General features: G+C 39.1%; 1 long non-coding RNA gene across 1 annotated transcript in view; it reads left to right on the forward strand.

Annotated features, from left to right (window-relative positions):
• The window catches only part of LOC126082775 (uncharacterized), a 420,484-nt gene that overhangs the window by 303,847 nt on the left and 104,171 nt on the right, over nucleotides 1–12,466 (forward strand). The window lies entirely within an intron of this gene.

Below are 12,466 nucleotides of genomic sequence, written 5' to 3' on the forward strand. Positions count from 1 at the left end.
GTTTTCTGTGTGTAAGATCAAGTCATCTGCAAATACTTTGACTTCTTCCTTGCCAATCTGGATGCCCTTTATTTCTTTGTCTAGGTTAATTGCTCTGGCTAGGACCTCTAGCACAATGTTGAATAAGAGGGGTGATAAGGGGCATCCTTGTCTGGTTCCTGTTCTCAAGGGAAATGCTTTCAGGTTCTCTCCATTTAGAGTGTGTTGACTCTTGGCTTTGTATAAAAAAAAAAAAAATTAGATGCCATTTATTATGTTGAGGAATTTTTCTTCAATTCCTATTTTGCTGAGAGTTTTTATCATGAATGGGTGTTGGACTTTGTTTAATGTCTTTTCTACATCAATTGATAAGATCATGTGGTTTTTGTCTTTTGTTTTATTTATATGGTGGATTACATTAATGGTTTTTCTAATATTGAACCAACCTTGCATACCTGGTATAAATCCCACTTAGTTGTGGTGGATTATTTTTTTGATATGTTGTTGAATTCTATTGGCTAGAATTTTGTTGAGAATTTTTGCATCTATGTTCATGAGGGACATAGGTCTGTAATTTTCTTTTTTTGTGGTGTCTTTACCTGGTTTTGGTATCAGGGATATGGTGGCTTCATAGAATAAGTTAGATAGTATTCCACCATTTTCTGTGCTTTGAAATACCTTTAGTAGTAGTGGTGTTAACTCTTCTCTGAAACTTTGGTAGAACTCTGCAGTGAAGCTGTCCGGGCCAGGTCTTTTTTTTGTTCGGATTTTTTTATTACCTTTTCAATGTCTTCTTTTGTTATGGGTCTATTTAGTTGTTTTACTTCTGATTTTCTTAGTTCAGGTAGGTAGTGTTTTTCTAGGAATTCATCCATTAATTCCATGGTTTCAAATTTTTCAGAGTAATCTGATATGATTCTTTTAATTTCAGTTGGGTCTGTTGTGATATGGCCCATCTCATTTCTTATTTGGGTTATTTGTTTCCTTTCCTGTATTTCTTTAGTCAGTCTGGCCAATGGTTTATCAATTTTGTTATTTTTTTCAAAGAACCAGCTTTTGGCTTTGTTAATCCTTTCAATTGTTTTTCTGTTCTCTAATTCATTTAATTCTGCTCTAATTCTTATTATTTGTTTTCTTCTGGTGCCTGATGGATTCTTTTGTTGCTCGCTTTCTATTTGTTCAAGTTGTAGGGACAGTTTTCTGATTTTGACTCTTTCTTCTTTATGTATGTGTGCATTTACCGATATAAATTAACCTCTGAGCACTGCTTTTGCTGTTTCCCAGAGGTTTTGATAGGGAGTGTTTTCATTCTTGTTGCATTCTATGAATTTCTTTATTCCCTCCTTGATGTCTTCTATAACCCAGTCTTTTTTGAGGTGGGTATTTTTAGTTTCCAAGTATTTGATTTCTTTTCCCTAATTTATCTGTTATTGATTTCTACTTTTATGGCCTTGTCTGAGAAGATGCTTTTTAATATTTTGATATTTTGGATTCTGCGAAGGTTTGTGTTATGACCTAATATATGATGTATTCTAGAGAATGTTCCATGTGCACTAGAAAAAAAAGCATACTTTGCAGCTGTTGGGTGGAGTGTTCCGTATAAGTCTATGAGGTCAAGTTGGTTAATTGTAGCAATTAGATCTTCTATGTCACTATTGAGCTTCTTACTGGAAGTCCTGTCCTCCGAATGTGGTGTGTTGAAGTCTCCTACTATAATTGTGGAGGTGTCTATCTCACTTTTCAATTCTGATAAAGTTTGTTTTATGTATCTTGCAGCCCGGTCATTGGGTGGATAGATATTTAATATGGTTATATCTTCCTTGTCAATTGTACCTTTAATCATTATGTAGTGTCCTTCTTTATCCTTTGTGGTGGATTTAACTTTGAAGTCTATTTTGTCAGAAATTAATATTGCCACTATTGCTCTTTTTTGCTTGTTGTTTGCTTGATATATTTTTTCCATCCTTTGAGTTTTATTTTGTTTGTGTCTCTAAGTCCAAGGTGTGTCTCTTGTAGGCAGCATATAGACGGATCATTTTTCTTTATCCTGGTTGAGACTCTCTGTCTCTTTATTGGTGCATTTAGTCCATTTACATTCAGCATAATTATAGACAAGTATGAGTTTAGTGCTGTCATTTTGATGCCTTTTTTTGTGTGTTGTTGACAATTGCCTTTTCCACTTACTTTTTTGTGCTGAGAAGCTTTTCTTTGTAAATAGTGTGTTCCTCATTTTCGTAGTAGTTGAATTTATGTTTGCTGAGTCGTTATGTTTTTCTTGGTTTTTATTTTGAATTATGGAATTGTTAGACATCTTTGTGTTTAACTTAGTATTTACACCTATGTTTCTGAGTAAAAACCTAACTTGTATCGTCCTATATTGCCTCTTTTTCCTCTCCATATGGAAGATCTATGCCTCCTGTATTTAGTCCCTCTTTTTGGTTATTGTAATCCTTTATATAAGGACTTCAATGATTCCCTGATTTGAGCATTTTTTTTTCTTGCTTAAATTAATCTTTTTTTATATTTGTATTTTCCCTATTTGAGTTGATATCAGGATATTCTGTTTTGTGACCTTGCGTTGTGTTGGTATCTGATATTATTGATTTTCTGACCAATTTCCTCTAGTAATTCTTGTAGCTTTGTTTTGGTTTTGCAAATTCTCTAAGCTTATGTTTATCTGTAAATGTTTTAATATTGCCTTCATATTTGAAAGAGAGTTTTGCTGGATATATGATTCTTGGCTGGCAGTTTTTCTCCTTTAGTGCTCTATGTATGTCATCCCATTGCCTTCTTGCCTGCACGGTTTCTGGTGAGTAGTCTGAATTTATTCTTACTGATTCTCTTTTGTAGGTGACTTTTCTTTTATCCCTGGCTGCTTTTAAAATTTTCTCTTTATCTTTGTTTTTGGCAAGTTTGATGATAATATGTCTTGGTGATTTTCTTTTTGGATCAATCTTATATGGGGTTCGATGAGCATCTTTGATACATATCCTTTCATCTTTCATGATGCCAGGGAAGTTTTCTGCCAACAGATCTTCTACTGTTCTCTGTGTATTTTCTCGTATCCCTCCCTGTTCTGGAACTCCAATCACATGCAAGTTATTCTTCTTGATAGAGTCCCACATGATTCTCAGGTTTTTTTCATCTTTTTACATTCTTTTATCTGATTTTTCTTCAACTATATTGGTGTCAATTGCCTTATTCTCCAGCTCCCCCACTCTGCTATCCAATTCCTCAATTCTCCTCCTCTGACTTCCTCTTGAGTTGTCTAATTCTGTAATTTTACTGTTAATCTTTTGGATTTCTGAATGCTGTCTCTCTATGGATTCTTGCAGCTTATTAATTTTTCCACTATGTTCTTGAATACTCTTTTTGATTTCTTCAACTGCTTTATCAGTGTGTTCCTTGACTTTTTCTGTAGATTGCCTTATTTCATTTCTGAGGTCATCCCTGATGTCTTGAAGCATTCTGTAAATTAGTTTTTTATATTCTGCACCTGGCAATTCCAGGGTTGTATCTTCATTTGGGAAAGATTTTGATTCTTTAATTTGGGGATTTGTAGAAGCAATCATGGTCTGCTTTTTTATGTGATTTGATATCAACTGATGTCTCTGAGCCATCTATAAGATATTGTAATGATTTATTTTGTATTTGCTGACTGAGTCTTATCTTGGTTTGTTTTGTTTCAGTATACCCAGTATAGTACTAGATTGTGCTGTCTTGACTGTTGTAGCCTTTGAATCACTTATGTCCTATTACCAGCTGGTTTGGGCTGTTACCACGTATATAAGCCTATGAGCCCATTCACTGTTCTTGAATAGAATCAGCTTAGGTGTTCTGATTTTGGTTCACCAAGTGTGTGGTGTAGGCTGTCACCTACTTACTTAGAGGAGTAGTGGTGATACTTGTGTGCACCAGATTCTAGTAGTAGCAGGGGGTCACACTTGAAGGAGGGTGGGGTGCTGACAGCCTTCCCCCACGTGCCAGTGAGGTAGGTGTGTCCCTTTCCTAAAGCAGTTTTGTGGGTGGGCTCTGCAGCTGTACCTTAGGCACCCAGTGCTTGTACCTGTAAAGACTGGTAGGCATCAGTATCCTCAGACCCCTTTGGCAGGTGACTAGGTGGTTTTGGTGGAGCTTCACTCCTCAGTTCCCCTGTGTGGATTAGTGAGGGCTTAGTTTAATAGGTAGAGATATCAGACCTTGGAAACTTCTCTCCCCAGTTACAGTCAGATCTCTATCAGAATTGCCTTTGCATTGTAATAGCCATCTTGTTCCCTGTAGGGATGAAAGCCAAAGAGTGTGGATCTCATATGTTGGGCTGGAGCTGGTTCTGTATTTTTATTCCAGTTTAGGGAAGTCAGGGAAAGATTTTTCATCCCTGGGCTGTTAGTAGCTACTTCTCTCAGGCCAGGAGAATGGGTTAGGGAAAAAAGAAAAAAACCCTAAAGAGCAGTTCACTCCCTGGCCCAGAAAATTCCAATGTTAATGAAGCCTCCTGGGGCAGGGAGGGGAGGGATCAGATAGGTAGGAGAGAGTAGCACCCAGCAATGTAGACAAAGTTACTTATCTTGCTTGGTGATGACTGTTGCGTGTAGTCTGTGTGCACTGACTGGGTCAAGGTTGCTCTTGAGGGTCATGCCTGTGTCCCATGCTTGTTCCGTCTCAAAAGCCATGGTCAGCTCCTCCACTCCCCGTCCAAAGCCCAGCGCCAAGGTTTCCTGGCTGGGACGCTGCACTCCAGGCTCCAAAACCAATTACTGCTTCCCAGTGATTTCTCCTCCTGTTATTCGCATTGTTGTGCAGCCTGCATGTGCTGGCTGGGTTTCCCCTGACATCACTTCAGGGGGCTAGGGCTGCGTCCCTTGCTTGCACCGTCTCAGGAAGCAGCGCTCAGCTCCTCTATGTTTAGTGCAAAGCCCGGCACCAAGTTTTTCTGACTGGAACGCTGGCTCCAGGCTCCAAAAACAGTTGGTGCTTCCCCGTGGTTGCCCGTTCTCTTATCAGCCACGTCAGTGTGCAGCTTGCTTGCACTTGCTGTGTCTCTACCGAGATTACCCCAGGGGGTTAAGGGTTAAGGCTGTGTCTCGTGCTTGCCCCGTCTCAGTAAGCCGCAGTCAGCCCCACCACTCGGCACCAGGGAACTGCAAAGGCTCAAGGCTGTGGCACAGGATGCCGGTTCCAGAATCAGTCGCTGCTTCATGGCACGGCTTTTTGCTCCCCTGTCACTGAGGTCAACTTTTTAGTTCTGTGTTTGATGGTGAGGGTTCATAGATTGTCATGTATGTGATCGACTCACTTGTTTTTCTGAGCCTTTGTGGCAAGAGGGATCTGGGGTAGCTTCTACCTAGTAAGCCATCTTGTCCCCACCTGTTGTTATTTTCTTTTACATAATAACATCGTTGTTACCTTGTTTTGAGTTTTTTTTTTTTTTTTTTGAATAATCTTGCTTTGTTCTTTTGGATTTCCCTGTCTGGTTGACTTCTGGTTGCTCTGCCCAATGTTCTAGTTTGGGATTGATACCTGATATTACTGATTTTCTAACCAAAGAACTCCCCTTAGTATTTCTTGTAGTTTTGGTTTGGTTTTTACAAATTCCCTAAACGTGTGTTTATCTGGAAATGTCTTAATTTCTCCTTCATATTTAAGAGGCAGTTTTGCTGGATATATGATTCTTGGCAGGCAATTTTTTTCCTTCAGTTTTTTTTTATAAATAATTTTTATTGTGCTTTGAGTGAAAGTTTACAAATCAAGTCCGTCTCTCACATATAAACTTATATACACCTTACTACATACTCCCATTTACTCACCCCCTAATGAGTCAGCCCACTCCCTCCTTCCAGTCTCTCCTTTCATGACCGTTTTGCCAGTTCCTTACCCTCTCTACCCTCCCATCTGCCCTCCGGACAGGAGATGCCAACACAGTCTCCAGTGTCCACCTGATACAAGTAGCTCACTCTTCATCAGCATCTCTCTCCAACACATTGTCCAGTCCATTCCATGTCTGATGAGTTGTCTTCAGGAATGGTTCCTATCCTGTGCCAACAGAAGGTTTGGGGACCATGACCTCCGGGATTCTCCTAGTCTCAGTCAAACCATTAAGTCTGGTCTTTTTATGAGAATTTGGGGTCTGCATCCCACTGTTCTCCTGCTCCCTTAGGGGTTTTCTGTTGTGCTCCCTGTCAGGGCAGTCATCGGTTGTGGCCGGGCACCATCTAGTTCTTCTGGTCTCAGGATGATGGAAGTCTCTAGTTCACGTAGCCCTTTCTGTCTCTTGGGCTCATAATTAACTTGTGACTTTGGTATTCTTCCTTCTCCTTTGATCCAGGTGGGCTGAGACCAATTGATGCATCTTAGATGGCCGCTTGTTAGCATTTAAGACTCCAGACACCACACTTCAAAGTGGGATGCAGAATGTTTTCTTAATAGAATTTATTTTGCCAATTGACTTAAATGTCCCCTGAAGCCATAGTCCCCAAACCCCCACCCTTGTTCCACTGACCTTCGAAGCATTCAGTTTATCCAGGAAACTTCTTTGCTTTTGGTCCAGTCCAATTGAGCTGACCTTCCCTGTATTGAGTATCGTCCTTCTCTTCACCTAAAGTAGTTCTTATCTACTATCTAATCAGTAAGTAACCATCTCCCACCCTCCCTCCCTCCCCCCTCTCGTAACCACAAAAGAATATGTTCTTCTCAGTTTATACTATTTCTCAAGAACTTATAATAGTGGCCTTATACAATATTTGTCCTTTTGCATCTGACTAATTTCACTCAGCATAATGCCTTCCAGGTCCATGTTATGAAATGTTTCAGAGATTCATCACTGTTCTTTATCGATGTGTTGTATTCTATTGTGTGAATATACCACAATTTATTTATCCATTCATCCATTGATGGACACCTTGGTTGCTTCCAGCTTTTTGCTATTGTAAACAGTGCTACAATAAACATGGGTGTGCATATATCTGTTCGTGTTAAGGCTTTTATTTCTGTAGGATATATTCCCAGGAGTGGGATTTCTGGGTTGTATGGTAGTTCTATTTCTAACTTTTTAAGGAAACGCCAGATGATTTCCAAAGTGGTTGCACCATTTTACATTCCCACCAGCAGTGTATAATAAGAGTTCCAATCTCTCCGCAGCCCCTCCAACATTTATTATTTTGTGTTTTTTGGATTAATACCAGCCTTGTTGGAGTGAGATGGAATCTCATCGTAGTTTTAATTTGCATTTCTCTAATGGCTAATGATCGAGAGCATTTTCTCATGTATCTGTTAGCTGCCTGAATATCTTCTTTAGTGAAGTGCTTGTTCATATCCTTTGCCCAATTTTTAATTGGGTTGTTTTTCTTTTTGTGGTTGAGTTTTAAGAGAATCATATAGATTTTAGAGATCAGGCACTGGTCGGAGATGTCATAGCTGAAAATTTTTTCCCAATGTGTAGGTGGTCCTTTTATTCTTTTGGTGAAGTATTTTTTTTTTTATTAACTTTTATTGAGCTTCAAGTGAACGTTTACAAATCAAGTCAAACTCTCACATATAGGTTTATATACACCTTACTCCGTACTCCCACTTGCTCTCTCCCTAATGAGTCAGCGCTTCCAGTCTCTCGTGACATTTTTGCCAGCTTCCAACTCTCTCTATCCTCCCATCCCCCCTCCAGACAGGAGATGCCAACACAGTCTCAAGTGTCCACCTGATACAAATAGCTCACTCTTCATCAGCATCTCTCTCCTACCCACTGTCCAGTCCCTTTCATGTCTGATGAGTTGTCTTTGGGAATGGTTCCTGTCCTGAGCCAACAGAAGGTTTGGGGACCATGACCACCGGGATTCCTCTAGTCTCAGTCAGACCATTAAGCATGGTCTTTTTGTGAGAATTTGGGGTCTGCATCCCACTGATCTCCTGCTCCCTCAGGGGTTCTCTGTTGTGCTCCCTGTCAGGGCACTCATCAATTGTGGCCGGGCACCAACTAGTTCTTCTGGTCTCAGGATGATGTAGGTCTCTGGTTCATGTGGCCCTTTCTGTCTCTTGGGCTCTTAGTTATCGTGTGACCTTGGTGTTCTTCATTCTCCTTTGCCCCAGGTGGGTTGAGACCAATTGATGCATCTTAGATGGCCACTTGTTAGCATTTAAGACCCCAGACGCCACATTTCAAAGTGGGATGCAGAATGTTTTCATAATAGAGTTTATTATGCCAATTGACTTAGAAGTCCCCTTAAACCATGGTCCCCAAACCCCCACCCTTGCTCCGCTGACCTTTGAAGCATTCAGTTTATCCCAGAAACTTCTTTGCTTTTGGTTCAGTCCAGTTGAGCTGACCTTCCATGTATTGAGTATTGTCCTTCCCTTCACCTAAAGCAGTTCTTATCTACTAACTAATCAGTAAAAAACCCTCTTCCACCCTCCCTCCCTCCCCCCCTCGTAACCACAAAAGTATGTGTTCTTTTCAGTTTATACTATTTCTCAAGATCTTATAATACTGGTCTTATACAGTATTTGTCCTTTTGTCTCTGACTAATTTCGCTCAGCATAATGCCTTCCAGGTTCCTCCATGTTATGAAATGTTTCACAGATTTGTCACTGTTCTTTATCGATGCGTAGTGCTCCTTTGTGTGAATATAGCACAATTTATTTAACCATTCATCCGTTGATGGACACACTGGTTGCTTCCAGCTTTTTGCTATTGTAAACAGAGCTGCAGTAAACATTGGTGTGTATATATCTGTTTTTGTGAATGCTCTTATTTCTCTAGGGTATATTCTGAGGAGTGGGATTTCTGGGTTGTAGGGTAGTTCTATTTCTAACTTTTTAAGATAACGCCAGATAGATTTCCAAAGTGGCTGTACCATTTTACATTCCCAACAGCAGTGTGTAAGAGTTCCAATCTCTCTGCAGCCTCTCCAACATTTATTATTTTGTGTTTTTTGGATTAATGCCAGCCTTTTTGGAGTGAGATGGAATCTCATCGTAGTTTTAATTTGCATTTCTCTAATGGCTAATGATCAAGAGCATTTTCTCATGTATCTGTTAGCTGCCTGAGTATCTTCTTCAGTGAAGTGCGTGTTCATATCCTTTGCCCACTTCTTGATTGGGTTGTTTGTCTTTTTGTGGTTGAGTTTTGACAGAATCATATAGATTTTAGAGATCAGGCGCTGGTCGGAGATACCATAGCTGAAAATTTTTTCCCAATCTGTAGGTGGTCTTTTTACTCTTTTGGTGAAGTCTTTAGATGAGCATAGGTGTTTGATTTTTAGGAGCTCCCAGTTACCGGGTTTCTCTTCGTCAATTTTGATAATGTTTTGTATTCTGTTTATGCCTTGTATTAGGGCTCCTAAGGTTGTCCCTATTTTTTCTTGCATGATCTTTATCGTTTTAGTCTTTATGTTTAGATCTTTGATCCACTTGGAGTTAGTTTTTGTGCATGGTGTGACGTATGGGTCCTGTTTCATTTTTTTGTAAATGGATATCCAGTTATGCCAGTACCATTTATTAAAGAGACTATCTTTTCCCCAATTAACTGACACTGGGCCTTTGTCAAATATCAGCTGCTCATATGTGGATGGATTTATATCTGGGTTCTCAATTCTGTTCCATTGGTCTATGTGTCTGTTTTTGTACCAGTACCAGTCTGTTTTGACTACTGTGGCTGTATAATCGGTTCTGAAATCAGGTAGAGTGAGGCCTCCCACTTTCTTCTTCTTTATCAGTAATGCTTTTCTTATCCGAGGTTTCTTTCCCTTCCATATGAAGTTGGTGATTTGTTTCTCCATCACATTAAAAAATGACATTGGAATTTGGATCAGAAGTGCATTGTATGTATAGATGGCTTTTGGTAGAATAGACATTTTTACTATGTTAAGTCTTACTATCCATGAGCAAGGTATGTTTTTCCACTTTAGTAGGTCCTTTTTAGTTTCTTGTAGTAGTGCTTTGTAGTTTTCTTTGAATAGGTCTTTTACATCTTTGGTAAGATTTAATCCTAAGTATTTGATCTTGTTCGTGGCTACTGTGAATGGTATTGATTTGGTGATTTCCACTTCGTTGTTCTTTTTGTTGGTGTAGAGGAATCCAAGTGATTTTTGTATGTTTATCTTATAACCTGAGATTCTGCCAAACTCTTCTATTAGTTTCACTAGTTTTCTGGAGGATTCCTTAGGGTTTTCTGTGTATAAGATCATGTCATCTGCAAATAGAGATAATTTTACTTCCTCCTTGCCAATCTGTATGCCCTTTATTTCTTTGTGTAGCCTAATTGCTCTGGCTAGGACCTCTAGCACAATGTTGAATAAGAGTGGTGATAAAGGGCATCCTTGTCTGGTTCCCGTTCTCAAGGGAAATGCTTTCAGGCTCTCTCCATTTAGAGTGATGTTGGCTGTTGGCTTTGTATAGATGCCCTTTATTATGTTGAGGAATTTTCCTTCAATTCCTATTTTGGTGAGAGTTTTTATCATAAATGGGTGTTGGACTTTGTCAAATGCCTCTTCTGCCTCAATTGATAAGACCATGTGGTGTTTGTCTTTTGTTTTATTTATATGGTTGATCACATTAATGGTTTTTCTAATATTAAACCAACCTTGCATACCTGGTATAAATCGCACTTAGTCATGGTGGATTAATTTTTTGATATGTTGTTGAATTCTATTGGCTAGAATTTTGTTGAGGATTTTTGCATCTATGTTCATGAGGAATATAGGTCTGTAATTTTCTTTTTTTGTGATGTCTTTACCTGGTTTTGGTATCAGGGAAATGGTGGCTTCATAGAATGAGTTAGGTAGTATTCCGTCATTTTCTATGGTTTGAAATACCTTTAGTAGTAGTGGTGTTAACTCTTCTCTGAAAGCTTGGTAGAACTCGACAGTGAAGCCATCTCGGCCAGGGATTTTTTTTTTTTTTTTTTGTGGGGAGTTTTCTGATTACCGTTTCAATCTCTTTTTTTGTTATGGATCTATTTAGTTGTTTTTGGATTTCCCTGTCTGGGTTGACTTCTGGTTGCTCTGCCCAGTGTTCTAGTTTTGGATTGATACCTGATATTTCTGATTCTCTAACCAAAGAACTCCCCTTAGTATTTCTTGTAGTTTTGGTTTGGTTTTTACAAATTCCCAAAACTTGTGTTTATCTGGAAATGTCTTAATTTCACCTTCATATTTAAGAGACAGTTTTGCTGGATATATGATTCTTGGCAGGGAATTTTTTTCCTTCAGTTTTTTAAATATGTCATCCCATTGCCTTCTTGCCTGCATGGTTTCTGCCGAGTAGTCCGAGCTTATTCTTATTGGCTCTCCTTTGTAGGTGACTTTTTGTTTATCCCTCGCTGCTCTTATAATTCTCTCTTTATCTTTGGCTTTGGCAAGATGGATTATAATATGTCTTGGTGACTTTCTTTTAAGATCTACCTTATGTGGAGTTCGATGAGCATCTTGGATAGATATCTTCTCATCTTTCATGATATAGGAAAGTTTCCTGTCAACAAATCTTCAACGATTCTCTCTGTATTTTCTGTTATCCCTCCCTCTTCTGGTACTTCAATCACTTCTAGGTTATTTCTCTTAATAGAGTCGCACATGATTCTTAAGTTTTCTTTAATTTTAAAAAATACTTTTATCTGATTTTTCTTCAAATATATTAGTGCCAATTGATTTATCTTTGGGTTTATGTATTAGGGTTGGGACTTAAGGGTCCTTCTCATGGTGCAGGTGGAATGTGTGTAGATACTCATAGGAAAGTGGATCAGTTATGCTGGAATCAGGTCCACTTAATTTGGTGTAGTAGATGGTGCATATTTCTGCCCAACTGTGGGTCAGTGACATCAGGCTGGTACCTTAAAATTAGAAATGGCGGGATTATCTCTATCAGGTAAAAAGTCAATGTTTACTAATCAAGGCTTGCAGTGCTTACAATGGAGAGTGATTTTATAACATTGGTCACATGTGTTTGCGTGTGTGCATGTCTGTCTGTGTATGTGCCTGTGTGTCATTAGTATGTGCTAAGCAAGAATATTTAAGAATCACTTGGGCATTGTATTGGATAGTGTGAGTGGGGTGTTTGGGGGACTTATGCCCTTCTGTGTCTCCATAAAGGTGTGCTTAACAAATAACCTGAGAAGCCAGAATATATGAAGAATGGGCATCAGCATTGGAGGACTGTCACTGACAACCTGGGATATGCAGATGACAACCTTCCATGCTGGAAATGAAGAAGACTTGAAGAACTACCTGATGAAGTCCAAAGACTGCAGTCTTCGGCATGGTTTACATCTGAACATAAAGAAAATGAAATGCTCACACTAGACAACCAACGTAAATAGAGACATATTTGAAGTTGTCAAGGATTTCATGCCTCTTTAATCAGCAATCAAAAACAATGGAAGCAGCAGTCAGGGCTTCAAAGGACATTTTGCCATGGGCAAATCTACTACAAAAGACTCCCTTAAAGTTATAAAAATGGAAGATGTCATTTTGATAAAAAAAAAAAAAAAAAGGTGCACCTGTCC

The sequence above is a fragment of the Elephas maximus genome, chromosome 9 (assembly GCF_024166365.1).
Source record: "Elephas maximus indicus isolate mEleMax1 chromosome 9, mEleMax1 primary haplotype, whole genome shotgun sequence".
Classification (NCBI taxonomy): Eukaryota; Metazoa; Chordata; class Mammalia; order Proboscidea; family Elephantidae; genus Elephas; species Elephas maximus.